The following is a 26074-nucleotide window of genomic DNA, read 5'->3' on the forward strand; positions in this document are numbered from 1 at the left end:
GTAGTCATTCAGGAGCAGATTTCCATGTAGTTGTGCAGTTTTGAGTGAGTTTCTTAATCCTGAGTTCTAATTTGATTGCACTGTGGTCTGAGAGACTGTTATGAGTTCCGTTCTTTTCCATTTGCTAAGGAGTTTTTCACTTCCAGTTATGTGATCAATTTTAGAAGAAGTGTGATGTGGTGCTGAGAAGAATGTATATTCTGCTGATTTGGGGTAGAGAGCTCTATAGATGTCTATTAGGTCCGTTTGGTCCAGAGCTGAGTTCAAGTTATAAATATCCTTGTTAATTTTCTGTCTTAATCTGTCTGACAGTGGAGTGTTAAAGCCTCCCACTATTTTTGTGTGGGAGTCTAAGTCTCTTCGTAGGTCTCTAAGAACTTGCGTTATGAATCTGGGTGCTCCTGTATTGGATGCATATATATTTAGGAGAGTTAGCTCTTTTTGTTGCATTGATCCCTTTACCGTTACATAATGTCCTTGCCTTTTTTGATCTTTGTTGGTTTAAAGTCTGTTTTATCAGGGACTAGGCTTGCAACACCTGCTTTTTTTTTGCTTTCCATTTGCTTGGTAAATATTCCTCCATCCCTTTATTCTGAGCCTATGTGTGTCTTTGCATGTGAGATGGGTCTCCTGAATGCAGCACACTGATGGGTCTTGACTCTTTATCCAATTTGCCAGTCTATGTCTTTTAATTGGGGCATTTAGCTCTTTTACACTGAAGGTTAATATTGTTATGTGTGAATTTGATCCTGTTATTACGATGCTAGCTGGTTATTTTGCCCGTTAGTTGATGCAGTTTCTTCATAGTGTCGATGATCTTTACAATTTGGTATGTTTTTGCAGTGGTTGGTACTGGTTTCTCCTTTCCATATTTGGTGCTTCCTTCAGGAGCTCTTGTAAGGCAGGCCTGGTGATGACAAAATCTCTCAGCATTTGCTTGTCTGTAAAGGATTTTATTTCTCCTTCACTTATGCAGCTTAGTTTGGCTGGATATGAAATTCTGTGTTGAAAATTCTTCTCTTTAAGAATGTTGAATATTGGCCCCCATTACTCTCCTCTGGCTTATAGGGTTTCTGCAGAAAGATCTGCTCTTAGTCTGATGGGCTTCCCTTTGTGGGTAACCCAACTTTTCTCTCTGGCTTCCCTTAACATTTTTTCCTTCATTTCAACCTTGGTGAATCTGATGAGTATGTGTCTTGGGGTTGCTCTTCTCGAGAAGTGTCTTTGTGGTGTTCTCTGTACTTCCTGAATTTGAATGTTGGCCTGTCTTGCTAGGTTGGGGAAGTTCTCCTGGATAATATCCTGAAGAGTGTTTTCCAACTTGGTTCCATTCTCCCCATCACTTTCAGGTACACCAATCAAACGTAGGTTTGGTCTTTTCACATAGTCCCATATTTCTTGGAGACTTTGTTCATTCCTTTTTATTCTTTTTTCTCTAATCTTGTCTTGTGCTTTATTTCATTAAGTTGGTCTTCAATCTTTAATATCCTTTCTTCTGCTCGATTGATTCAGCTGTTGATACTTGTGTATGCTTCACGAAGTTCTCATGCTGCGTTTTTAATCTCCATCAGGTCATTTATGTTCTCCTCTAAAATGGTTATTCTAGTTAGCAATTCCTCTAACCTTTTGTCAAGGTTCTTAGCTTCCTTGCATTGGGTTAGAACATGCACCTTTAGCTTGGAGGAGTTTGTTATTAGCCATCTTCTGAAGCCTACTTCTGTCAATTCGTCAAACTCATTCTCCATCCAGTTTTGTTCCCTTTCTGGCAAGGAGTTGTGATCCTTTGGAGGAGAAGAGGCGTTCTGGTTGTTAGAATTTTCAGCCTTTTTGCATTGGTTTTTCCTCATCCTCGTGGATTTATCTACCTTTGGTCTTTGATGTTGGTGACCTTTGGATGGGGTTTTTGTGTAGATGACCTTTTTGTTGATGTTGATGCTATTCCTTTCTGTTTGTTGGTTTTCCTTCTAACAGTCAGGCCCCTCTGCTGCAGGTCTGCTGGAGTTTGCTGGAGGTCCACTCCAGACCCTGTTTGCCTGGGTATCACCAGTGGAGTCTGCATAACAGCAAAGATTGCTACCTGTTCCTTCCTCTGGAAGCTTCGACCCAGAGGGGTACCTGCCAGATGCCAGCCAGAACTCTCCTGTATGAGGTGTCTGTCAACCTCTGTTGGGAGATGTCTCCCAGTCAGGAGGAACAGGGGTCAGGGACCCACTTGAGGAGGCAGTCTGTCCCTTAGCAGAGCTTGAGCACTGTGCTGGGAGATCAGCTGCTCTCTTCAGAGCCAGCAGGCAGGAACATTTACGTCTGCTGAAGCTGCGTCCACAGCCACCCGCTCCCCCAGGTGCTCTGTCCCAGGGAGATGGGAGTTTTATCTGTAAGCCCTTGACTGGGGCTGCTGCCTTTCTTTCAGAGATGCCCTGCCTAGAGAGGAGGAATCTAGGGAGGCAGTCTGGCTACAGCGGCTTTGAAGAGCTGTGGTGGGCTCTGCCCAGTTCAAACTTCCTGTTGGCTTTGTTTACACTGTGAGGGGAAAACCACATACTCAAGCCTCAGTAATGGTGGACACCCCTCCCCCCACCAAGCTCCAGCATCCCAGGTTGACTTCAGACTGCCATGCTAGCAGCGAGAATTTCAAGCCAGTGGATCTTAGCTTGCTGGGCTCCATGGGATTGGGATCCACTGAGCTAGACCACTTGGCTCCCTGGCTTCAGCCCCCTTTCCAGGGGAGTGAAGAGTTCTCTGTCACTGGCTTTCCAGGTGCCACTGGAGTATGAAAAAAACTCCTGTAGCTAATTTGGTGTCTGGCCAAATGGCCACCCAGTTTTGTGCTTGAAACCCAGGGTCCTGGTGGCGTAGGCACCTGAGGGAATCTCCTGGTCTGCGGGTTGAGAAGACGTGGGAGAAGCATAGTATATGGGCCTAAATGCACCGCTCCTCACGGCACCATCCCTCAGGGCTTCCCTTGGCGAGGGGAGGGAATTCCCTAATGTCTTGTACTTCCCAGGTGAGGTGACACTCCACCTTGCTTCAGCTTGCCCTCTGTGGGCTGCACCCACTGTCTAACAACTCCCAATGAGATGAGCCGGGTACCTCAGTTGAAAATGCAGAAATCACCCGCCTTCTGCGTTGATCTTGCTGGGAGCTGCAGATCAGAACTGTTCCTATTCGGCCATCTTGCCAGCCACCTCAATCATCCCATTTTTTCTTTTATACCATATTTTTACTGTATCTTTTTTATGTTTAGATAGGTTTAGATACACAAATAGTTATTATTGTATTACAATTGCTTGAAGTATTCAGTCCAATAACATGCTTGTACAGGTTTGTAGCCTAGTAGCAACAGGCTATACCATATAGCCTTGGTGTGTAGTAGCCTATACCATCTAGGTTTGTGTAAGTACACCCTATGATGTTCACGCAATGAAGAAATTGCCTGATGACACATTTCTCAGAACATATCCCCATCATTAAGAAATACGTGACTGGCTGGGCGTGGTGGCTCATGCCTGTAATCCCAGAATTTGGGAGGCCGAGGTGGGCAGATCACCTGAGGTCGGGAGTTTGAGACCAGCCTGACCAATGTGGAGAAACCTCGTCTCTACTAAAAATACAAAACTAGCTGGGTGTGGTGGCACATGCCTGTAATCCCAGCTACTCAGGAGGCTGAGGCAGGAGAATTGCTTGAACCTGGGAGGTGGAGGTTGCAGTGAGCCAAGATCGTGCCATTGCACTCCAGCCTGGGCAACAAGAGCAAAACTCCATCTCAAAAAAAAAAAAAAAAAAAAGAAATACATGACTGTACTTAATAGGCTCAAATCCAATTTTCACAAGGATATAAGAATCAGAATCCCTCTTCTTTTTCTTTTTTTTTTTTTTTTTTTGAGATGGAGTCTCACTCTGTCACCCAGGCTGGAGTGCAATGGTGCAATCTTGGCTCACTGCAACTTCCGCCTCCCAGGTTCAGGTGATTCTCCTGCCTCAGCCTCCCAAGTAGCTGGGATTACAGGCGCCCACTACCACACCCAGCTAATTTTTGTGTTTTTAGTAGAGATGGAGTTTTGCCATGTTGGCCAGGCTAGTCTCAAACTCCTGACCTCACGTGATCCTCCTGCCTCGGCCTCCCAAGGTCCTCTTTTCTTTTAAGACATCATTATTCATTTTTACTTAAGAAGGCTCGGATTAAGCAATCTCTCCAAGACCATATTGCTAGGAAGTAACTGAACTGGGATTTGAAACAAGAAGTCTAACTCCATGAATTATGCTCTCTCTCTGTCTAATCTAGATCAGATTTTAAAAAGCTGATTAGATCACCGCTGGGGACAAGATTGTACTGGGAGTCTGGGCCTGTTTACCTTGTTATGATAAGCCCTTTAATGGCTTTGGTGTAAACTGGGAAAACACAACTAACAGTCATCCTCCCAGTAATGCGGCGCCCCAAATGCTAGCATCAGGATGTGGCATACTGCCAACAGCATTACCTCTAGAGCAGGGGGACCCAAGTGCAAATCCCAGCTCTGACTATGAACAGTGGGTAATCTTGAGAGAATTAATTTATTTCTTTGTGTTCCGTGAAGCAAAATCAGAATAGGTCACCCAACTTCCACAAAGGTTATTGAAAGTATTAAATGATTTAATATACATAATAAAATACTTAGATTAGTGCTTTGTACAGAGTAGATGTTAGATAAAGTTTAACTACTACTATTGTTATTATCTCTCCACTCTTTTCTCAATCCACATGTAGCACAAATATTCTCAGGAACTGCTTAGAATCATTTGCTTTAAAAGTGGCCAAAAGTTGTAGTTAGAAGTCCAGATACCAAGCTGTCTTCGCCCTATGTCTCTAAGACTGGTCCACAATGGGCAGCAAGGGCAGAAGTCAAACCCACCTGGCTGTCTCTACTCACATCCCTTCCTGTTGTACCATCAGAAGCAGTCTAGGGTAGCAAATGCTTTTGAGTGGCTATGCTACCCAGCTCCCTTTAGGCAAGGATCTTACTCTTTTTAGTTCTACTGGTGGTTCTAAGATTATATGAAATAAATAATCTAGCATTTTATTTTGTCTCATGGAATCTTGTGATATTTAGGGGTATAAAAAAGTGCCCCCACTCTCTTGTTACTTCTCCTTGTTGATCATTGATGGCTCAGGTTCTTATCAGAGGAAGGAAGGAAACCCATGGAATATTGTCTGTGGGCCAGGCATTATTCTAGGCACTTAATGTATGTAATCTCTTTATATGTTTGTAACAACCCTATGAGGTGGACACTATTATCCCTGCTTTACTGTAAGGAAATTGAAGTTCAGGTTATACAACATCCCCAGTCAGTATGGTCACAGAGCAACTAAATAGCTGAGTTGGGATTTGAAATGACATTGATCTAACTCCGAGTATGAGGCTCTCACTCTACTTTTATGAACAAAATTTTATTTTATTACACAATTAGACCTAAACTGAAAATGCAAATGTCATAGGGAGAGGTAACACTGATATATGTTCATGTTAGAGGACAATATTGCCATTAGATCTTTCCTTGAAAACAGACTGATAAGAGAGAGAGCGGAGGACAGAATATGCACGCTAATAAGTAACATAAAGAAAGTGAGTGGAGGAGAGAAAAAGGAGGAGCAAAGTGGGGAGAAGTGTATTAGTTTTCAATTGCCACTGTAACAAATTATCATGAACCTAGTTTCCTAAATGACACAAATTTATTATCTTTCAGTTCTGTAAGTCAGAAGTGCAACAGGGGTCTTGTCAGGCTAAAACCTGGTTGTTGTCAGGGCTGAGTTTCTTCCTGTAGGCTCTAGGGCAGAATTCATTTCCTTGCTCATTGAGGTGTCAGAATTGAGTTCCATGGGGTTGTAGGACTGAGGTCCCCCATTTCCTTGCCGTCTCTCCCTGGTCTTTGCAAATGGCCCCTGCTTCTCAGTACCAGCAGTGAGGTGTTGAATCCTTCTCATGCCAGCTTCAAACTAATTTTTTTTTTTTTTTGAGACAGAGTCTTACTCTGTCACCCAGGCGGGAGTGCAGTGGCACAATCTTGGCTCACTACAACCCCTGCCTCCTGGGTTCAAGTGATTCTCCTGCTTCAGACTACAGAGTAGCTGGGATTATAGGCCACCAGGCCTGGCTAATTTTTGTATTTTCAGTAGAGATGGGTTTCACTATGTTGGCCAGGTTGGTCTCAAACTCCTAGCCTCAAGTGATTTGCCCGGCTTGGCCTCCCAAAGTGCTGGGATTACAGGTGTGGGCCACCACGCCCGGCCTACAGATTTTTTTTTTTTTTTGCCTTTGTTTGTCACATATCTGTGACCCAGCTGGAAAGGTTATCCACTTTTAAGAGCTAATGTAATTAGATTGGACCCACTCAGAAAAGCAACGATAATCTCCCTATCTCAAGGTTCTTACCCTTAGTCACATCTGCAGTCTTTTTTTAAATGTAAGGTAATGTATTCCAGGTTCTGGGTGTTAGGGCATGGACAACTTTGTGGGGAGGCATTAATCTGCCTACCGTAACAGGAGTACCTGGGAGTCACCCACAAACTGCCTGTCTCATAGCTTTGCCCTCGATCTCCTGGTCTTGGGCAATAGAGTTTTGCTAATTCTCCCATGTTGTTCTCGTCAATGGATCTGAAAGTTCAGGATAAAGATGAAGGAGTGGGAAGCTCTGAGCTGCTAATAGACAGATCCTGACCTACCTCCAAAGGGTTTTTGGCCTACTAGCTTTCCCAGTGTCCCTTTAAAGCAATTTGTAGTCTGTTATCCTGTATCATTAACCTAATTAGTGTAATTGCACCCAATTACGTAATCAGTGTAAATACATGAAGAATCCCATAATTAGACGATGTAATTAGGTAATTAATAGATGACGTGGGAAAAATCCATAGAAAACATTCTGAAATGGACATGGCGCCTGCATGAGGCAGGCAATTTGCTAACTTCAGCATCTCAGCCAACTCCCTCTGTTCAGGAAGAGAGATCCACAAATGAATTGGAATCCAGCCATAAAACTCTTGCTCTAAAAACTCCTGCTATCTTGTATGAGATCCTTCCACCCCCAATTTTATAAATACATGGCCAGGTTCTCTCTCTATGCTGCTCTTCGGAAGAGAAACTTCTCCCACGGAGCTGAGTAGGATAAAAAAATCTGGTTCAGTGTAAACCAGATTTGATACTATGTCTATAGATAGAATGAGACTGTCATTAAGGCCATGTCTGTATGACTGAAATAACCAGACTGCACCAGAGACAGAGCTGGGCTGCTTAGTTGACAGTCTTACCAGCTGATTCACATGGAGGCAAAGTCTGTCTGAACATAGGCACATATTTCTTCAGCAGACGCTACGGATCTTGGGAGCTCACGCAGAAAGAGGGTTGGTCCAAATGTCCTGCCGATTCCTTCTCCAAATATAACTTCAGTTTACCCACTTGTTTCTGCCTCTGTGGTCATGCCCCTAGGTCCAGCCATTGGTGGGTTTCTCACTTGATCTATAGTAGCAGCATTCTGACTGATCTCCTTGAATTTATTCTCACCCTTTTTCCAATCTATTCTCCTCCAGAGCCAGAGAGGTCTTAAGATCACTTCAATCTGTTGCTTAAAACTTTTTTTAATGAGAAAACCTATGTCTTTTTTCTTTTTTTTTTTTTTGAGATGGAGTCTTGCTCTGTTGCCCAAGCTGGAGTGCAGTGGCATGATCTCTGCTTACTGCAACCTCCACCTCCTGGGTTCAAGCGATTCTCCTGCCTCAGTCTCCCAAGTAGCTGGGACTACAGGCGTGCACCACCACACCCTGCTAATTTTTGTATTTTTAGTAGAGACAGGGTTTCACCATATTGGTCAGGCTGGTCTCGAGCTCCTGACCTTGTGATCCGCCCGCCTTGGCCTCCCAAAGTGCTGGGATTATAGGAGTGAGCCACCGTGCCTGGCTTTTTTTTTTAGACAGTCTCGCTCTGTCACCCAGGCTGGAGTGCAGTGGCGTGATCTCTGCTCACTGCAACTTCCACCTCCTGGGTTCAAGTGATTCTCCTGCCCCTGCCTTCGAGTAGCTGGGATTACAGGCATGTGCAACCACACCTAGCTAATTTTTGTATTTTTAGTAGAGACGGGGTTTCGCCATGTTGGCCAGTCTGGTCTCGAACTCTTGACCTCAGGTGATCTGCCTCCCTCGGCCTCCCAAAGTGCTGGGACTACAGGCGTGAGCCACTGTGCCCCGGCCTACCCCTTGTCTTTTACTGCCTAAATCCCTTCATTCTCGGGGCCCATAATTCCTTAGAGAAACTTCCTTTTTTTGAGACGGAGTTTCACTCTTGTTGCCCAGGCTGGAGTGCAACGGCACGATCTCGGCTCACCACAACCTCCGCCCCCTGGGTTCAAGTGATTCTCCTGCCTCAGCCTCCCAAGTAGCTGGGATTACAGTCATGCACCACCACACCCGGCTAATTTTGTATTTTTTTAGTAGAGACAGGGTTTCTCCATGTCGGTCAGGCTAGTCCCGAACTCCTGACCTCAGGTGATCTGCCTACCTCGGCCTCCCAAGTGCTGGGATTACAGGCGTGAGCCACTGCGCTCGGCCGTCCTTAGAGAAACTTTCTATCATCTCTTAAATTAAAACAGTTCCTCATTACAATCTCCCATAACACATTTTACCTTTTCTTTCTGGTATTCATCACAATCTGTAATTCTGCATTTATTATCTACAATATTATTTTATGATCTGTGCCATTCACTAGATTATAAACTTCTTGAAGACAACAGGTATGTTTGTTTTGTTCACCACTGAATCCCCAGTATCTAGCACATAGTAGAAACTCTATAAATATTTGTGGAATGAACATTATGTTGAAAGTGGGAGAAAGTTATCATATCAATGGCAGGGGTCCATCCAAGCCAGCAGGGTGAGTGAGAAGCTAAAAGGGTGCTCAGCTTCACAGACACAAACGAATAGCAACTGCAAGGTAGACTTATCCACTGAGCTGTGAGCACTGTCTCCACCTCATAAAAACAGCCTGAAACACTTGCTGTTTACATGCATTCCTTAGAGAAACATACTTGGAGAGAGAAGTCAGCTCCTTCCTCTCCTTCCAAATTTGGTTATAGAGTGAAAGACATGATCAAGACTAAAATTTATAAATTGACCATAATAGGTTATTAACATGGATCAAATTAGTAAATCTGCTAATTATGGCCATCTCATTGGCCAACAGCTCCTGTGGAATGTGTTGTCTGGGCTCTGGAGCTACTGCACAGCCGACTGAAACCGTTAAGAGAACATCTAACTTCTCCTCATTTACAGTTGTAATCAGACTTTGTCTTTTTGTCCCTCTTCTTTTAATTTTAGCCTCTTCCTTAGAAACCTATGCAGGTTTTGCTGTTGACCAAAGGCAGACACATTACTAAATTGATTTTTACCTTTTGCCTTGCATTATACATCCTAGAAAAAACTAGCGGGGAGGTTGAGATAATACTTCATCTGGTGATGAAGAATCAGGTATGGGTTAGTCCTCATTATAAACAAACAGAGGGGTCAAAAAAAAAAAAAGAATGAATGCTCTTTGTGGAAAGGTTATTTAAGGCACAAAAAGTAGTCAGCTTTTCTGTTTCCAAACTCAACCAAGCAAATCAAATGCAGCATCAATTGGATTTTCTCTTTTTATTAGTTGAGTGCTATTGAATTTATAGTCATTTCTCTGATAAGCACTTGATCGTTCTGTAATAATTTCACTCATTCACTTATTTAGTCTTTAACAAATATTTATTGAACACCTTCTACTTACTGGGGACTTTACGAGTCACTTGAAATGCATGAAATTCTCTTCTTAGCAATATGTCTTCTCTCCACGAAACCAGACCTCTGGGTCAGCTTTCCAAGAGCATTAAGAACGAAGACCATTTTCAGGAAGATAGATGACTACATCTGGGTTTACAATCTGGGCCAGAGAATACAGATAGCAAGTCTACTGGATTGGTATGACCAAGACAGATGCAGCCCTTCTCCTGTGGAACAGTCTAGCTAACAAAATAGGCTGCAAGTAATTCTAGTCCAGTGTAATGAGTATTATGCTAGGGGAAGCACAAGGTGCATGATAACACGTTTTAGGGAAATCTGACCTAGTCTAGGGCCTCAGGAAAGGCCTCTTGGAAAAACTGATATTTAAGCTGAGATTTACAAGAAGGGTAGGAGTGCAAGGTAAGGGATTGCCTGATATAATAATGATTGCATATATATGTATATTGCGTATATATATTGCATATATATATACACACACACACACACTTTTTTTGAGCAGAGGTGGGGAATATATGTTCAGTGATAGTGATATTGTCATTGGGAAGGATGTTCAAGGATGTTCACAGACCTGAAGGTGAGAGGGTACATGGCATATTCATTGGATTGAATGGAAGAAGAAAAATACGACTGGATCTTACATTTTTAGAGAATGAGTGCCTTTCCCCTGCCCCCAACAGGAGGCAGCTTCTTGGGGACAAAAAAGTTCCTATTTTGCATTTTGTATGTAAACTGTGAAAAATATGTTGAGGAAGCTTTTTAGTGAATGTCCAAATGACTCAAGGCTATTCTGTGTGGTTTTTTAAAGAAGGTGAATTATAGAAGGATGGTGCTGTAAGAAATTTCAAATGAGAATGATGGAGGGGAGCCTGTTACTCTCTGGCTTCTTCTACCAACCTGCCTTCTCCCTGCAAATCCGTATCTCTGGGTCAGTCTCCCAAGGGCTGGAGTAACCAGCACCATTTTCAGGGAGATAGATGGTTACATCTGGGTTTATTGCCTGCACCAACAGGACACAGATAGTACGTCTGTTGGATTGGGCTGGCCAACTTCCACAGTGTGAGGCAGCATCAATGGCTCCAGTGGGATACCTACAGGCATATATATTGATCGTAAATAATGTCTTAATGTCCTATAGTAGGTCATAAATCAAAGAGATTTCAAAATATCTTTCTCTCCGGGTTGCTCCAATGGGCTGCATTCTGGCTTGGAACTTTTCTTTTTAGGGTTAGAGCATGACCTGGCCCTCTTGCCCACTGCAGTTCAAATCCTTTTCTTAACCTCTGCTTCCACAGGGCCTGGAGAGCTTATTATAACCATCTCTGTCTCTGTGCACACATCACTGGAATAACCAGAGTTGCAGAGCCTTCATATTTTGCCCCCTGTCAATACTTCGTAAATACCCTGGTGGCTATTTGATGGGCTGCACTATTGTTTGCAAGTAAACTATTTTCCTCAGTTTTAACATTAAGTATTACACAGATTTACAGAGTTAGAAAGAGCCTTATAGTTCATTAAATTTATCAATAAACTATATTTGATCAACTGAAGCAGGAAAGAGAAAATGATTTGCTCCAGCATATCCAGGCCTTTAAGAAGGAGTGACCCACCTGATTGGAGTTTGGAAGAAGGAACTAGTTATGCTTGGTTTAGTCCATACCGAGTGGGTGTATTCCAGTTGGCTCTGTCATCATGGAGTGGGCTTCCTGGGATGAGCTGTGCCTCTGCAGGAGATGAGGAGGGGGCCTGAGGTTATCCATCTACCTGTGATTTGATGGGTAGGTTTAATTTCAGGATAAAATTCCAACTCATGTCCTTCAATCCAGCCTTTTATAAAGTTGATGTTTGATCCCCGTCTGTCTAATTCCTGGGTCTATCTCTTACTGGTTCCAAAATCAGAAGGGAAAGAGGAACATTATTCCCTGGATACTCCTAAAACTCTACAAAGTGACTGTCTTTAACATTGGCGATCACATTAACATGCTGATCTTTATAACCTATCATTGCCCTGGCTTCAGCCACTGTTCCTACCCCTATCCCTGACTCCAGCCCCACCACCACACTATCAGAGTGAGAGTTGCAATAGAGGCAGATCCCTTTCTGGAGAGATTTAATGACTTCCCAGAAGTTCTTTTGCATTCCTGATTGTCTAGAGTTCCTGACATTTTACCATTGGTGATTCGTTATTTACATATCCTACATTTGTTTTCAGAATTTGTTTTACATATCCTACATTTGTTTTTCTTTTCTTTTCTTTTTTTTTTTTTTTTTTGAGACAGAGTCTTGCTCTGTCATCCAGGCTGGAATGCAGTGGCGTGATCTCGGCTCACTGCAACCTCTGCCTCCCAGGTTCAAGCAATTCTCTGCCTCAGCCTCCCGAGTAGCTGGGATTACAGGCACCCACCACCATGGCCGGCTAATTTTTTGTTTAGTAGAGACAGGATTTCACCATGTTGGCCAGGCTGGTCTCGAACTCCTGATGCCATGATCCACCCGCCTTGGCCTCCCAAAGTGCTGGGATTGCAGGCGTGAGCCACTGTGTCCACCCGGACTTTTCTTAATGCATGTATTTTATCTGGCATCTTCATGTAGAATATTAGAGACGAAGAAGGATGGGTTTGGATTCAGATAGAAAAGATTTCAAATGTGATTCTCAGGTTCCTCACCTGAAAAATGGGTGTGTGTCAACCAAAATAGTTGAGGCTATACTACAACAAAAAGCAACTCTATCATCTCTCTGGCTTAACACAACAAAGGTTTATTTTTAATTCACACACAGTCTGCAATTATCCTCTATTTAACATTGTTTTGCAGCAATACCATTTGGAAAAGTAGTCCCCTAAGTCACTATGGCAGAGGAAGGGGGAACTGTAGATTTGAGCACTGACCATTAAACACAAAAGTGAGACGTGTCACTTCTGCTCAACTTTCTTTGTCCATAACTAGTAACATGGCTGTGCCTAACTGCAAGAGAATGAGAAATTTTAGGCCTTTCTGTACAGAAGCTAGAGGACAACCAGATATTGGTGAAAATTAAGAATGCCACAGAAGAATAATTATATTTGTCCTATAAGATTGTTGTGGGAGTTAAATGGGATAATGTATGTACAATTGATGACACCTGGTGAGTGTCCTGTAAACTTTACCTAAATTTATGTAGGAGGGAAAGGTAGCAGCAGAGACTGCAAAGCAACACTGGAAGTTTTGGGAATCCAGAAAGGGTTGCATAGGTGACCTGGGTGCTCATGTATTTCACAGAAGGTAGGAAAGAGGTGCATTGTCTTCACTTTATTCTTCTTCTCAGCCCTAGTTACCCCCGATGGGCAATACAACACATTATGCTACGTGCACATGCTGACCGAACCTCGTTAGATGGTGAGGGACAGAGAGGACAATGAAATCGTGAATATGTTCTCCGTGTCTAGCACCATTCACATTGCATCACATCTATTTTCTTACCTAATCTTAACAGTGCTGTAAAAGAAGTTATATTTACCTTTGTTTTGCAGGTGAGGAAGCCACCTCTTACCTGCAAGGTAATGGGAATGTTAAGTTACCTTCTCATGTTCTGACAAGGGAGAGCTAATAAGTATTGGAGCTGGGTTTCAATCCAGGCATCTCAGACTCCAAGGCTTTTAATTTTCCCACCATCCCAGGCTAGGCTCCCTCTCTCCACTCTGCCATCCTTAGCATAGCGCCTGGCACACACCAGTATGTGCTTGTGAAAGAGAGGTTACACAGTCAGACTCGGCCAACCTCAGTTCTGGAAGAAGCAAACTTTTTAGTTCTGCCCAGGACCATCCTGACAAGAGATGGCCATGGTTGTGTTTGGTTTGATGAGAAAACCTGACTTAATCATAGAACTCATTAACCAGAGGTTTTACATACATGCTAATAATTACTATTCTCAAGTTGGAAAACAGGGACTCTGAGAAGAAATGTGCAAAAGCCTGGAATAAAACTTAGAACCCTTGATTCAATATATGCAGCTACTTTTGCCAAAGCTTTTCATTCCACAGCTTCCTTTATGGGACAAACGGAGCTCAAAGTCGGCTTTATCTGATTACCATCCCTTTACTCAATGACTTATTTTACCTTTGGCACTGGAGATATTTGTGGTTCTCTCCTTCTCAGTTTTTTTTTTTTTTTTTTTTTTTTTTGAGATGGAGTCTCGCTCTGTCGCCCAGGCTGGAGTGCAGTTGTGCCATCTTGGCTCACTGCAAGCTCCACCTCCCAGGTTCACACCATTCTCCTGCCTCAGCCTCCCGAGTAGCTGGGACTACAGGTGCCCACCACCACGCCCAGCTAATTTTTTGTATTTTTAGTAGAGATGGGGTTTCACCGTGTTAGCCAGGATGGTCTCGATCTCCTGACCTTGTGATCTGCCTGCCTTGGCCTCCCAAAGTGCTGGGATCACAGGCGTGAGCCACCACGCCCAGCTCCTTCTCAGTTTTTAGGTCTCAGTTTAAATGTCATTTTTGCAGAAAGTCCTTTTCTGACCCCCTTTTAAAATGAGTCTCCTTTATTCCTTCTCAGAGGCTGAAAAACATAACAGTTTATAGTCAGGCTGGCCTGCATTTGGGCCCAGTCCTGACATTGCTAGCTTTGAGACCTTTGTAAATTACTTAAATTTTTCTGTTCCTTAATTTCTTCACCTGTAAAATGGAGAAGGCAGTAGTACCTATTTCTTAAAATTGTAAGGGTATTCCTGTGAATTCACTTGGGGAAAAAAAAAAGAAAAAAAAAGGATTGTAGGTTTGATGAGTGTGATGGTTAACACTGAGGGTCAACTGGATTGGATTGAAGGATGCAAAGTATCAATCCTGGGTGTGTCTGTGTGGGTGTTGCCAAAGGAGATTAACATTTGAGTCAGTGGGCTGGGAATGGCAGACCCACCCTCAATCTGGGTGGGCACCATCTAATTAGCTGCCAGCACAGCCAGGATATAAAGCAGGCAGAAAAACGTGAAAAGGCTAGACTGGCTTAGCCTCCCAGCCTACATCTTTCTCCTGTGCTGGATGCTTCCTGACCTCAAACATCGGACTCCAAGTTCTTCAGCTTTGGGACATGGACTGGCTTCCTTGCTCCTCAGCTTGCAGACAGCCTATTGTGGAACCTTGTGATTGTGTGAGTTAATACTACTTAATAAACTCCCCTTTATATATGTATATCCTATTACTTCTGTCCCTCTAGAGAACCCTGACTAGTACAGTGAGGATTAAATGAGTTGATACAAACTTCTTAAAACATTTGGTGGTTCATGGATCATTCAATAAATGTTAGCTATTATTATTAACAAAATACTATGTTTATTTCCATCCCAATGTTTATCATAAGCTATTAGTTTATTTGTTTAGTTATTTAAGTCTCCTGAAGCAGAGACTTTGTTTATCTTATTTATCATTGCATCTTCAGTATCTGGTACAACACCTGGCTCATGTGTACTGAATAAATGTTTGTAGAATGAATAAGTGAATAACATGCTAGAAACCATGTGAAGGATGGCCACAAAGATGATTTAGATGTTGTCTCTCCCTTTGGGAACTTACAGACTAGTGAGGAGATAAGTAAAGAAATAACTCAATACTGTGCCAAATGTAATTGGTGTTTGCGATGGTGAATTTTGGATGTCAACTTGACTAGATTAAGGGATACCTATATAGCTGGTAAAGCATTATTTCTGGGTGTGTCTCTAAGAGTGTTTCTGGAGTAAATTGGCATGTGAGTTGTTGGACTAAATGGAAAAGATCTGCTCTCAATGTGAGTGGGTACCATTCAATCAACTAGGGGATCAGATAGAACAAAAAGACAGAGGGACAGTGAATTAATTCTTTCTCCCTCTTCGTGCTGGGACAACCTTCTTCTCCTGTACTTGGATATCAGAACTCCAGGTTCTCTGACTTTTGGACTCTGAGACCTGCATCCCTGGTTCCCCTAAATACTCAGTCCCTTTTGTCCTCAGACTAAGAATTACATCATCAGCTTCCCTGACTCTGATACTTTTGGACTTGGATTGAGACACACTCCCAACATCCCTGGGTCTCTAGCTGTCATGGCCTGTCAGCCTCCATAATCATGTCAGCCAATTCTCCTAGTAAATCTCCTTTTATTTCTGTTTATCTATCTGGCAGGGCCCAATGGCTCACACCTGTAATCCCAGCACTTTGGGAGGCTGAGGCAGGTGGATCATCTGAGGTCAGGAGTTCGAGACCAACCTGGCCAACATGGTGAAACCCCATCTCTACTAAAATACAAAAATAAGCTGAGCATGGTGATGCGTGCCTGTAGTCCCAGCTACTTGGGAGGCTGAGTAAGGAGAATCATTTGAACCTGGGAGATGGAGGCTGCAGTGAGCTGAGATCATGCCAGTGCACTCCAGCCTAGGCAACAGAGAGAGACTTTGTCTCAAAAAATAAAATAAAATAAAAATTATCTATCTATCTATCTGTCTATCTATCTATCTATCTATTTATCTTATGGATCTTATTGGTTTTATCTCTCTGGAGAACCCTGACTAATACAGGTTGTATACCTTATCTGAAATGCTCCGGACCAGAAGTATTTTGAATTTTGAACTTTTTTGGATTTTGAAATGTTTGTATATACACAATGAGATATCTTGAAGATGAGACCCTTAAGTCCAAACACAAAATTAATTTACGTTTCATAAACACCTTAATTTTAACTATTTTGTACATATGACCAAGTTTTGACTCTGTTTTGACTACAACCCATCATGAGGTCAGATGTGGAATTTTCCACTTGTGGCGTCATGTTGCACTCACAAAGTTTCAGATTTTGGAGCATTTTGGGTTTTCAGATGAGAGTTGCTCAACCTATACAGTGTTTTTAAATAGTGAAACACAAGGTGTGAGGATGGCGGGTCAGGAGATGGAGGAAGTCAGTCTGTTGGCATGTCTATGAATGCTCCCGAGAGGCCTTTATCATGGAAACTGGTATAAATACTTAATTTACATTTTAATGGCATTTCCAGTTTATATATCCAGAACAGATAGATGAATAAAAAGCAGATCAGCTGCTTTTAAAATAGAATTCGTTGTAAGTTTTCCTAGTCTTTTTTCCACTTAGAAAGATTACAAATAGGTGCATCTTGTGGCTCTGATCACACGTATCTAGGAAAAACATTCAGTTCCACTTTACTCTGGCTAGGAAGAGCCTATCTCTCCACTCAAGTGTAGCTGCATTGGGATTTTTTCCTTGTCGACAGTCTAATATCCGTGAGGCTCTCTGATTTCTTTATGTGATGGAGCTCTTGAGCCATTTGAATCTGAATGTTCACCTTATCTTCCAAAATTATGAATAAGAAATACATTTAGGGCCATAGGTCTGTTTTGGAAACAAACAACAACAACACAACCTGTCTATATTTTCTGAACTTCCTTAGCTGGTTGTTTTTCAAAACATAGGGCTTCGCATTATGCCTAATCCCAAATTGCCAGAATGGTTAAAAATAGCAGATATATTTAAAGGTTGCTATACTTGAGAAACTCTTAGGGGGTTCCAAATTCTTTATATGTCTGGGAAGCAGCCCCATACGTAGAAAACGATAGGATGTCTGTGTCTCTCTCTGCATCCTGCTGTCTGTGCATCTGAGAGCAGCTCTGGGACAGTGTTGCTAGACAAGAGAAGGCACTGTTTGTACCTGCAGTTGGCAGGTAAAGGTGGAGACACCCAGTGAGGCTGATGCCATTTGTCCTTTGGTTCTTACTTTGTTGCCTTGGCAACTGCCGTGGAAGGAGAAACTTCTGGAACATAGAAAGCTTAGAATGCTCTCATCAAGATTGTTCATTGTTCTCTGGCTAAGGGCCCTCTTTTAAAAGAGTGGCTTCATTTTTCTTCATAATCGTGTGGTAATTTCCGACTCTGTCCCAATGCAAAAATCATCTTTTTTTCTTCTTCTTTTTTTTTTTTTTTTTTTTTTTGTGGCAGGTGGGGCAGAACTTCCATCCTGCTGAGAGTTCTCCAGAGGGAGCATGTACCCCAGGGAGTCTCTGAAATCACAAGCATTTAGAGGAAAATTGAAGCTCTGTGGAATTTCAATCTGCCTTCCTTAAAAAGGCACATAGTTTTAAATCATTGCTCCATTAAGTCTTTTGTATTCCCCAGTTAGTACTTTCTGTGTTTCCTTTTTCCTTTTTTTTTTCCTTTAACTTCTCTGCTATTCTGTTATAACTCTCTTCTCATGTGTCCCACGACTCCCAAGGAGCTGACAGAGTTTCCTACTTTAACTCTGTAGAGATTATACTTGGTCCCGGCAGGTGTGGCCCAGTGGTTGCAGGGAGCGCCACCAAAGGGACGTAAAGAGCACCTTCGCTGCCCAGGACCCTTGTCTGGAAGACATTTCCTTCCTAGAGCAAGTCCCTACAATCATAGAGCAGTTACACAAGAATTCCGAGCCCCTGACTTCTGTATCTGTGCTGTTTATATTGAAGTCACCTGAAGGTATTTCCTGCCAAAGTGAAAATTCCAGGATGAGAAGAGGTTCTAGAACTCTGCAAGAGGGAGGAAGAGTTCAGGCTCCAGTGTCATGTTCTTCCAGGATTCTAGGTAAAGACAGGTGACTGGCAGAGATCATTGAATCTGAGAGGAATGCTTGGTCTTTGTAGGCAGTTTTGCTAAACATACAGGAGGCATTCTAGGGGATATTTAGAATAATTAATTTATTTTACAATATGAGGAAACTAAATCCTAGAGCATGGAAAAGCTTAACCAAAGTCATGTAGCCAAATTACATATCCAAGACTAAGCTAGATTTCCTAAGACTCCAGCCAGTGTTTATACTGAATATTAATGTATTTTTCTGGAAGAAGATCATTGTTTTAATGGAACAGTTTATATGGACATTATAGGACTGTTTTGGTAGATTCAGTACCATTAAACATTCTTGATTAAAGAAAAAGAACTGGCTGGGTGCAGTGGCTCATGCCTGTAATCCCAGCACTTTGGGAGGCTAAGGCAGGTGGATCACTTGAGGTTAAGAGTTCAAGACCAGCCTGGCCAACATGGTGAAACCCTGTATCTACTATAAATACAAAAATTAGTGGGGTGTGGTAACAGGCACCTGTAATCCTGGCTGCTTGGGAGGCTGAGGCAGGAGAATTGCTTGAACCCAGGAGGTGGAGGTGGCAGTGAGCTGGGATCGTGCACTGCACTCCAGCCTGGGCAACAGAGTGAGACTCCATCTCAAAAAAACAAAAAAACAAAAAAGAAAAAGAAAAAGAAAAAAAATTACAGTGTTACTGGAAGAGGACAATGTACTGAGTAATAATTTGTGTGAACCTTATTCTCTATGGAACAATGTTCACTCATTCATTTTCGTCACCAAATATTTAATAAACACCATAAAGTGTACAAGGAACTGGGAGAGAGAGATGAACAAGATAATGGCTCAGTATTTCAGAAGCTTATGAAAGTTTTGTACAGGAGACGTTATCGGAAAAGCATATTTAAAAAGGAGCTCCAAGTAGAGTTAGAACACAAGCTTCTTTACATGGAATGGCACATAAAGCTAGATGGAAGTGGTTTTGTGTTTCTTTATTAATGTTTATAAGCCTGTTTAAGTAGGCATACTAGACACAACCTAGCATAACTTCTGCAAGGCTTTTTAACTCATCCTTCAGAGACTCCTTGTCAATAAATTGTAAAACAAAATTTAGGCCAAACAATTATGAGGTGGGCAAAGAGTAAACTTTAAGATTAAGTTGATCATTGTCTATCAATGTAAATTTAATAAGCATTAATTTCACAGAAAAATAAAATAGGAGGGATCAGCGGACTATACTCCCTGTATAGCAAACTATACTTGCTGATGGCCAAATTCATCCCTCACTTATTTTTGTAGATAAAGTTTTATTGGAACACTGCCGTGGACATTTGTTTACATATTGTCTATGGCTACTTTTGCACTATAATGGTGGAGTTGAATAATTTTGACAGAGACTGTAAGTCCTGTAGAGTCTAAAATATTTACTATCAGGCCCTTTCCGGAAAAAGTTGTCCAACCCTTGGAATATTGCTTGATGAAAAAGTTCACAGTGCAGTCCAGTTTCTGTGAGATGGGTTGCTGACTTATTGTTCCAGTAAAAATAGTTAGTGGATTGAAAGAATATCCCCAGCAAATGAATAAAATTCAGTAGAGACAGGGGCAGAGTATTAAATCTAGGAGAAAAAAAGTAACTGTATAAATGAGTATCAGAAGGACTAATTTTGTATAACTGAGAAAAGATGGAGTAGTTATTAAAGAAAGCTAGCCAGTTTACCCTGGGGCAGCACTGTAAAGCAGGATAGTTCTATAGATAAGCAGAAGCTATCAATTACAATAATTGGTTAACATTTATTGGGACCTTACTTGTAGGTGGTGATATTTTGAGTGCTTCACATATGTTATCTCAGCTAATCCTAACAAAAATGTGATTGATTACAAGTCACATTTTAGACAGCAAGATACTAAGGCTGGGATAAAGGAAGTGCCCAAGGTCACACAGCAACTAGGTTGTAGGTCCAAGACTTGAACTTGGCCAGGATAATTCCAGAAGTCAAATTTTTAACCAGTATGCAATATTGCTGCTCTATAATAAATCCCTATTTATTAAGCAGGCATGACCTAATGAGAAGAATGGTAAGTATACAATATGAGAAAGGAGGGTAATTAATCCAACAATACAGGCAAATTACATAGGATAGCCTACATATCTTTAGGAACTATTCCAACTTGCTAAACTCTTACAACTAAGAAAGCTTGATGTTTTGAATTTTGGTGGAAAGGAAAAAAAAATCTAATTAGTTAGTGAAATTCTCAACTTATTCAACAAGGTGATAGTCCTGATAGAATAAGCAGAATGGAACCCAATCTGTTTTCCGCAAACCTTTAGGGCCACAGGGAATATTCATTATTGAAGCACTTCTTATCCATGTCTGCCACTCTTTCCCTAAGTAGAAAATGGTGTGGGGTTCATTTGGAGAGTATTCAAGTTGAGGGAAATGAGTCTCTGTCTCTGCCTCTGTCTTAGGTCAGGTTCCTTAGGAAGCAGACTCTGAGATGGAGATTTGCATGCAGCAGACTTATTGGGAAGTGCTGTCAAGTTCAATATCTGTAAGAGAGTGAGGAAGAAAGAAGGCAAACAGAGAAGCTGAACTACCATGAGACCCCAGCCTATCTCAGAGGGAGTATGCACTGGAATAACTTTTCAGAGTGGTCCTAAATCAAGGTAAGGAGGCTGGGCCTATGTACGACCACACTAAACAGACATTAGATATGTGCTCTTTCCAGGGAGGGGCATAACTTTTTTTTTTTTTTTTTTTTTGAGACAGTTTTGCTCTGTCACCCAGGCTGGAGTGCAATGGTGCGATCTTGGCTCACTGCAACCTCTGTCCCCTGGGTTCAAATGATTCTCCCGCCTCAGCCTCCTGAGTAGTTGGGATTACAGGCATGCACCACCACACCTGGCTAATTGTTATATTTTTGGTAGAGATGGGGTTTCACCATGTTGTTTGGCCAGGCTGGTCTCGAACTTCTGACCTCAGGTGATCTGGAGGGGAATAATTTTGGCCAAGGACAACTCCCAAAGAGGGGCTCAGCTATGCGTCATAAGCAGGCATCTCTCCTTAAGCCTGGGGCAGTCAGCCTTCTTCCTGAGGAGGATCTGAGAGGCACATCACAGTATCCACCACAGTATCTTATCCATTTTATTTTCTCCCTCAAACCCTGGGTTGAAAACTTCAGGGAGACATCAATGAAGAGTTCATAAAAATCACCTCATAAGTACTCTATTCTGAAGTTCCACTTACATAAAAGAGCATAATATCTTAGGATTTTGCAGCCCTATGAGATGCTTGTGACCTCCCATGGCTTTCCATTTTTAATCCTATTCTTCCGTCTCTCACCTTTGGTGTGCGGGCATAGTATGTCAAACAAATGATTGAGGGTCTGGGTATGGTGGCTCATGCCTATAATCCCAGCTGTTTCGGAGGCTGAGGTGGGAAGACCGCTTGAGGCCAGGAATTCAAGAGCAGCCTGGGCAACATGGCAAAACTCCATCTCTATAAAAAATACAAAAATTATTTGGGCATAGTGGTGCACACCTGTAGTCCTAGCTACTCTGGAGGCTCAGGTGGGAAGATTGCTTGAGCCCAGGAGTTTGAGGCTGCTGTGAGCGGTGATTACACCACTGCAGTCCAGTCTGGGTGACAGAGTGAGACCTTGTGTCAAAAAAAAAAAAAAAAAAAAAGAGGGACATGATGGAGTGAGATGATTTAAGGGTGTTGCATGTTCTGGAAAGTTCCTGTGTTAGGTGTGAAATTGAAGTCAATCTCCAAAGGCCCATTACCCTCATAAGACTTGGATTTAAGATTTCAGGAATGTATTTTACATTGAAATGGCCTAGTTGCCATCTCTACCTGGGAGGATTCAGTGTGGGTATGTAAAGGCTTGGGAGACTGGTTGGGGGAAGTAAATTAAATAGATTTTCAAGATTTCTTAATTTTCGTGGTTCTCAGAATTTATCTTGAGGCTAGAATCTTGAACATAGTTAAAAAAAAATCAATGATCTTGTCTGAATTTTCCCCTTCATAGTTACCTCCATCAGTTTGACATCTACTGAGTCTGACCCACTGGAACATATAGCATGCTTTCATTGGGTAGATCATCAGATCTGCAAGGTTAATGCATCTAACCTGCCATGGCACACATGCTGGGAAGAGCATTCATTTACAAAAAGTTAGTGACAGAGAATAGTCTGTCATAGACTTTGTTTGGACAATGAAAGGATAGCATCTATGAATACAGTCATGCATTACTTAATGATGAGGATATGTTCTGAGACAGGTGTCATTGTGCCAACGTCATAGAATGTACTTACACTAACCTAGATGGTGTAGCCTACCACACCTAAGCTATATGGTGTAGCCTGTTACTCCTAGGCTATAAACCTGTACATCATGTAACTGTACTGAATACTGTAGGCAATTGTAACACAGTGATAAGTATTTGTGTATCTAAACCTATCTAAACACAGAAAAGGTACAGTAAAAATATGGTATAAAAGATAAAAATGGTACACTTGCAGAGGGCAGTTACCATAAATGGAGCCTGCAGGACTGGAAGTTGCTCTGGGTGAGTCAGTGGTGAGTGAGTGTGAAGGCCTAGGATATTACTGCACACTACTGTAGACTTTATTTACACTGTATGCTTAGGCAACACTAAATTTATATAAAAATTTTTCTTTCTTCACTAATAAATTACGCTGAGTTTACTGTAACTTTTTTACTTTGTAATTTTTTTAATTTTAAAAACTTTTGGCTTTTGTAATATCACTTAGCTTAAAACATAAATACAATGTACAAAAATTTTTCTATAAAAATATTTTCTTTCTTTATATCCTTATTCTATAAGTTTTTTCTATTTTTAAAATTTTTTTATTTTTATTTTTTACTTTATAAAGTTTTTTGTTCAAAACTAAGACACAAACACACACATTAGCCTAGGTCCCCACAGGGTCAGAATCATCAATATCAGTGTCTTCCACCTCCACAACTTGTTCTACTGGAAGACCTTCAGGGGCCATAACATATATGGGGCTGTCCTCTCCTATGATAATAATGCCTTCTTCTGGAATACCTCCTGAAGGACATGCCTGAGGCTGTTTTACAGTTAATTAGTTAACTTTTTTATAAGTAGAAGGAGCACACTCTAAAATAACAACAAGAAGTATTGTATAGTAAATACGTAAACCAGTAACTTTTTTTTTTATTGAAGTATATTTTATTTAGGTCAATAAAAGTCAAAGGGATTATATACACCTTGTAGTATATGTTTCATACAGTTGTGAAATAACTCCAGTAACATGTTTATTATTGTTATCAGGTATTATGAACTGTGCACAATTGTGTGTACGATTTATACATTTATACATTTACAGCACTGGCAGCACAGTAGTTTTGTTTACACCAGCATTGCCACAAACTCCTAAGTAATGCATTACACTACAGTGTTAGGACCACTGTGATTTCACTAGGTGATAGCATTTTTTCTGTTCAGTTATAATCTTATGGGACCACCGTCATAAATGCATTGTTGACTGAAACATCATTATGTGGCACATGACTGTACTCAGACCATCTCAAGGGAGGGTTGCAGGAGCTGTTTAAAAGGGTTCACTGATAAGGCAAAACAGATTAGGGGCAGGAAGTATTGAATCCAATTATAACGGAGCTAGAATAGAGTGATAGGCAGAGGAAATTGGCTAGAATTTTGAAATCAACCTTCAATTTTCCCAGAAAAAGAGGCTTAATATTAGCTATTTAACATTATATTTAGTATCAACTATTTTCTTCTTGCTATGCTAGGCAATTTTACATACATGAGCTCAGTTAACTATCAGCAAATTTTCAAGTTTGGTGCCATTTACCTTATTTATATACGAGGAGGCTAAGACTCACAAGAGTTTTGAGTGATTTGTCTGAGTAAAGCCCGGATTTCTGGTAAGTCTGTTTATTAACTGAGCAAAAGATTGTTTTGAGCTCAGTTCTAGAAGGCCGCAGACATATCTGAGGATAAATAAAACATATGCCTAAGAGGTTTATTTATGATTACTGTGACATTAGTTGCCCATTAAAGTCTCAATCATTGCTTCTGGCTAAATCAGTAGAAATTTTACTTTATTGGTTCACTCATTTTAAAGAGCATTTTTAATTCACACAGAGGTCCTGGGAAAAGACTAAGGTCAAATGTGGCAAAATGGTCCAAAGGATCTAAGATTAACAACAGATTATGACTATTCACAGATAAGTGACACTGAGTAGAATTATTTTCTCATGGTCATTGTAATGAAAAGGAGTTGATTTTAGGGGCGGCCAACACAGGTTTAGGACCTTTCCATTGTTCACATGTGATAGAGTCATAGAAAAATGGTATCCTACATCTGAACTAATTCCAATGATCTACAAAGCTGTCCATTTCCTTGAAGTTCTGGGTTCTATTTGTCTTAGTCTGAGCGGTTTTTTCTCCCCTGTCACCTATATGGGAAGGGACTTCACTATATATGAAGTCAAGAGTAATGGGTTCTAGCCCAGTTCTCTAGTTTATTACCATGGTGAATATTGGCAAGCTATATAACTTCCATAAGTTTTAGTTTTCTTATCTTGTAATATTGACCTTATTTACATCCCTGGTTATTGCAACCCCCAAATGACAAAGTAGGTAAAAATGCATTGAAAGCTTAAACTGCTATGCAAATACAAAAAAAATGTAGTTAAAGTGTCTTCAACTTTGTGGAACTTACAATGCTCCTTCATGCATACTGAGATTTTGAAAATATTACATTCACTTTTGCTTAATAATTAGCTCCAATTCTTGTCAAGTTTTATAAAATGAAACCTGTAAAATTGCCAGTGTCCAGAAATAAAGCGCTCTTGGAAGAGGTTTCACTTGTTCAAGTAAAAGATATTTTATATCTTGTAAAAAGTAGGGGCATGAATCAATCTTTATATGATCTCATTGTGAACTGGGGACAGTATGGCCCAGCCTTTGCACAGTTGTTTCACATGACATGAAGGCACAACTCCAACTCCAGGAGCTTTGAAGAATAACATCAATTTTTACTCATCATTTTCTTTACAGTGGTTAACCCAAGATTTTATTCAATGTACCAAACAGGAAGTATCCCAGAAAAAAATGTATCAAACAGGAAGTATCCCAGAAAACCTCTCTAGATATTATTTTTTCTCTCAAAAGCTCCATACTCATGACAGTCATTGAAAATCCCTGTATTAGTTCATTTTCACATTGCTGATAAAGATACACCCGAGAGTGGGCAATTTACAAAAGAAAGAGGTTTGATTGAACTTACAGTTCCACGTGGCTGGGGAGGCCTCGCAATCACAGTGGAAAGCAAGGAAGAGCAAGTTACATCTTACATGAATGGCAGCAGGCAAACAGAGCTTGTGCAGGGGAATTCCTCTCACTATCATGAGATCAGCATGGGAAATACTTACCCCATGATTCAGTTACCTCCCAGTGGGTCCCTCCCATAACATGTGGGAATTCAAGATGAGATTTGGGTGGTGACACAGCCAAACCATATCAATCCCTCTTGCTATTTTTTGTCATTCTAACTTCTCTCCCACTACCCTGCTCTCCCACCTACTTTCTCCTGTGATACTGTCCTGTGTTGTTCCTCTAATTCACGGGAAGTGGCTCCTCAGATTTCTATCCCCTGCTGCCCACTGACAGATCACACTGTTTTTTGTTTTTTTTTTTGTTTGTTTTTGTTT

General features: G+C 41.3%; 1 long non-coding RNA gene across 1 annotated transcript in view; it reads right to left on the reverse strand.

The window, feature by feature from the left end:
- The window catches only part of LOC134761964 (uncharacterized), a 66422-nt gene extending 40705 nt beyond the window's left edge, over window positions 1-25717 (reverse strand). The window contains exon 1 of the long non-coding RNA XR_010141278.1: window positions 25651-25717. This is a non-coding gene — a long non-coding RNA (uncharacterized LOC134761964). The remainder of the gene's footprint in view (window positions 1-25650) is intronic.
- Window positions 25718-26074: the final 357 nt, after the last annotated feature.

Source organism: Pongo abelii, chromosome 1 (assembly GCF_028885655.2).
Source record: "Pongo abelii isolate AG06213 chromosome 1, NHGRI_mPonAbe1-v2.0_pri, whole genome shotgun sequence".
Classification (NCBI taxonomy): domain Eukaryota; kingdom Metazoa; phylum Chordata; class Mammalia; order Primates; family Hominidae; genus Pongo; species Pongo abelii.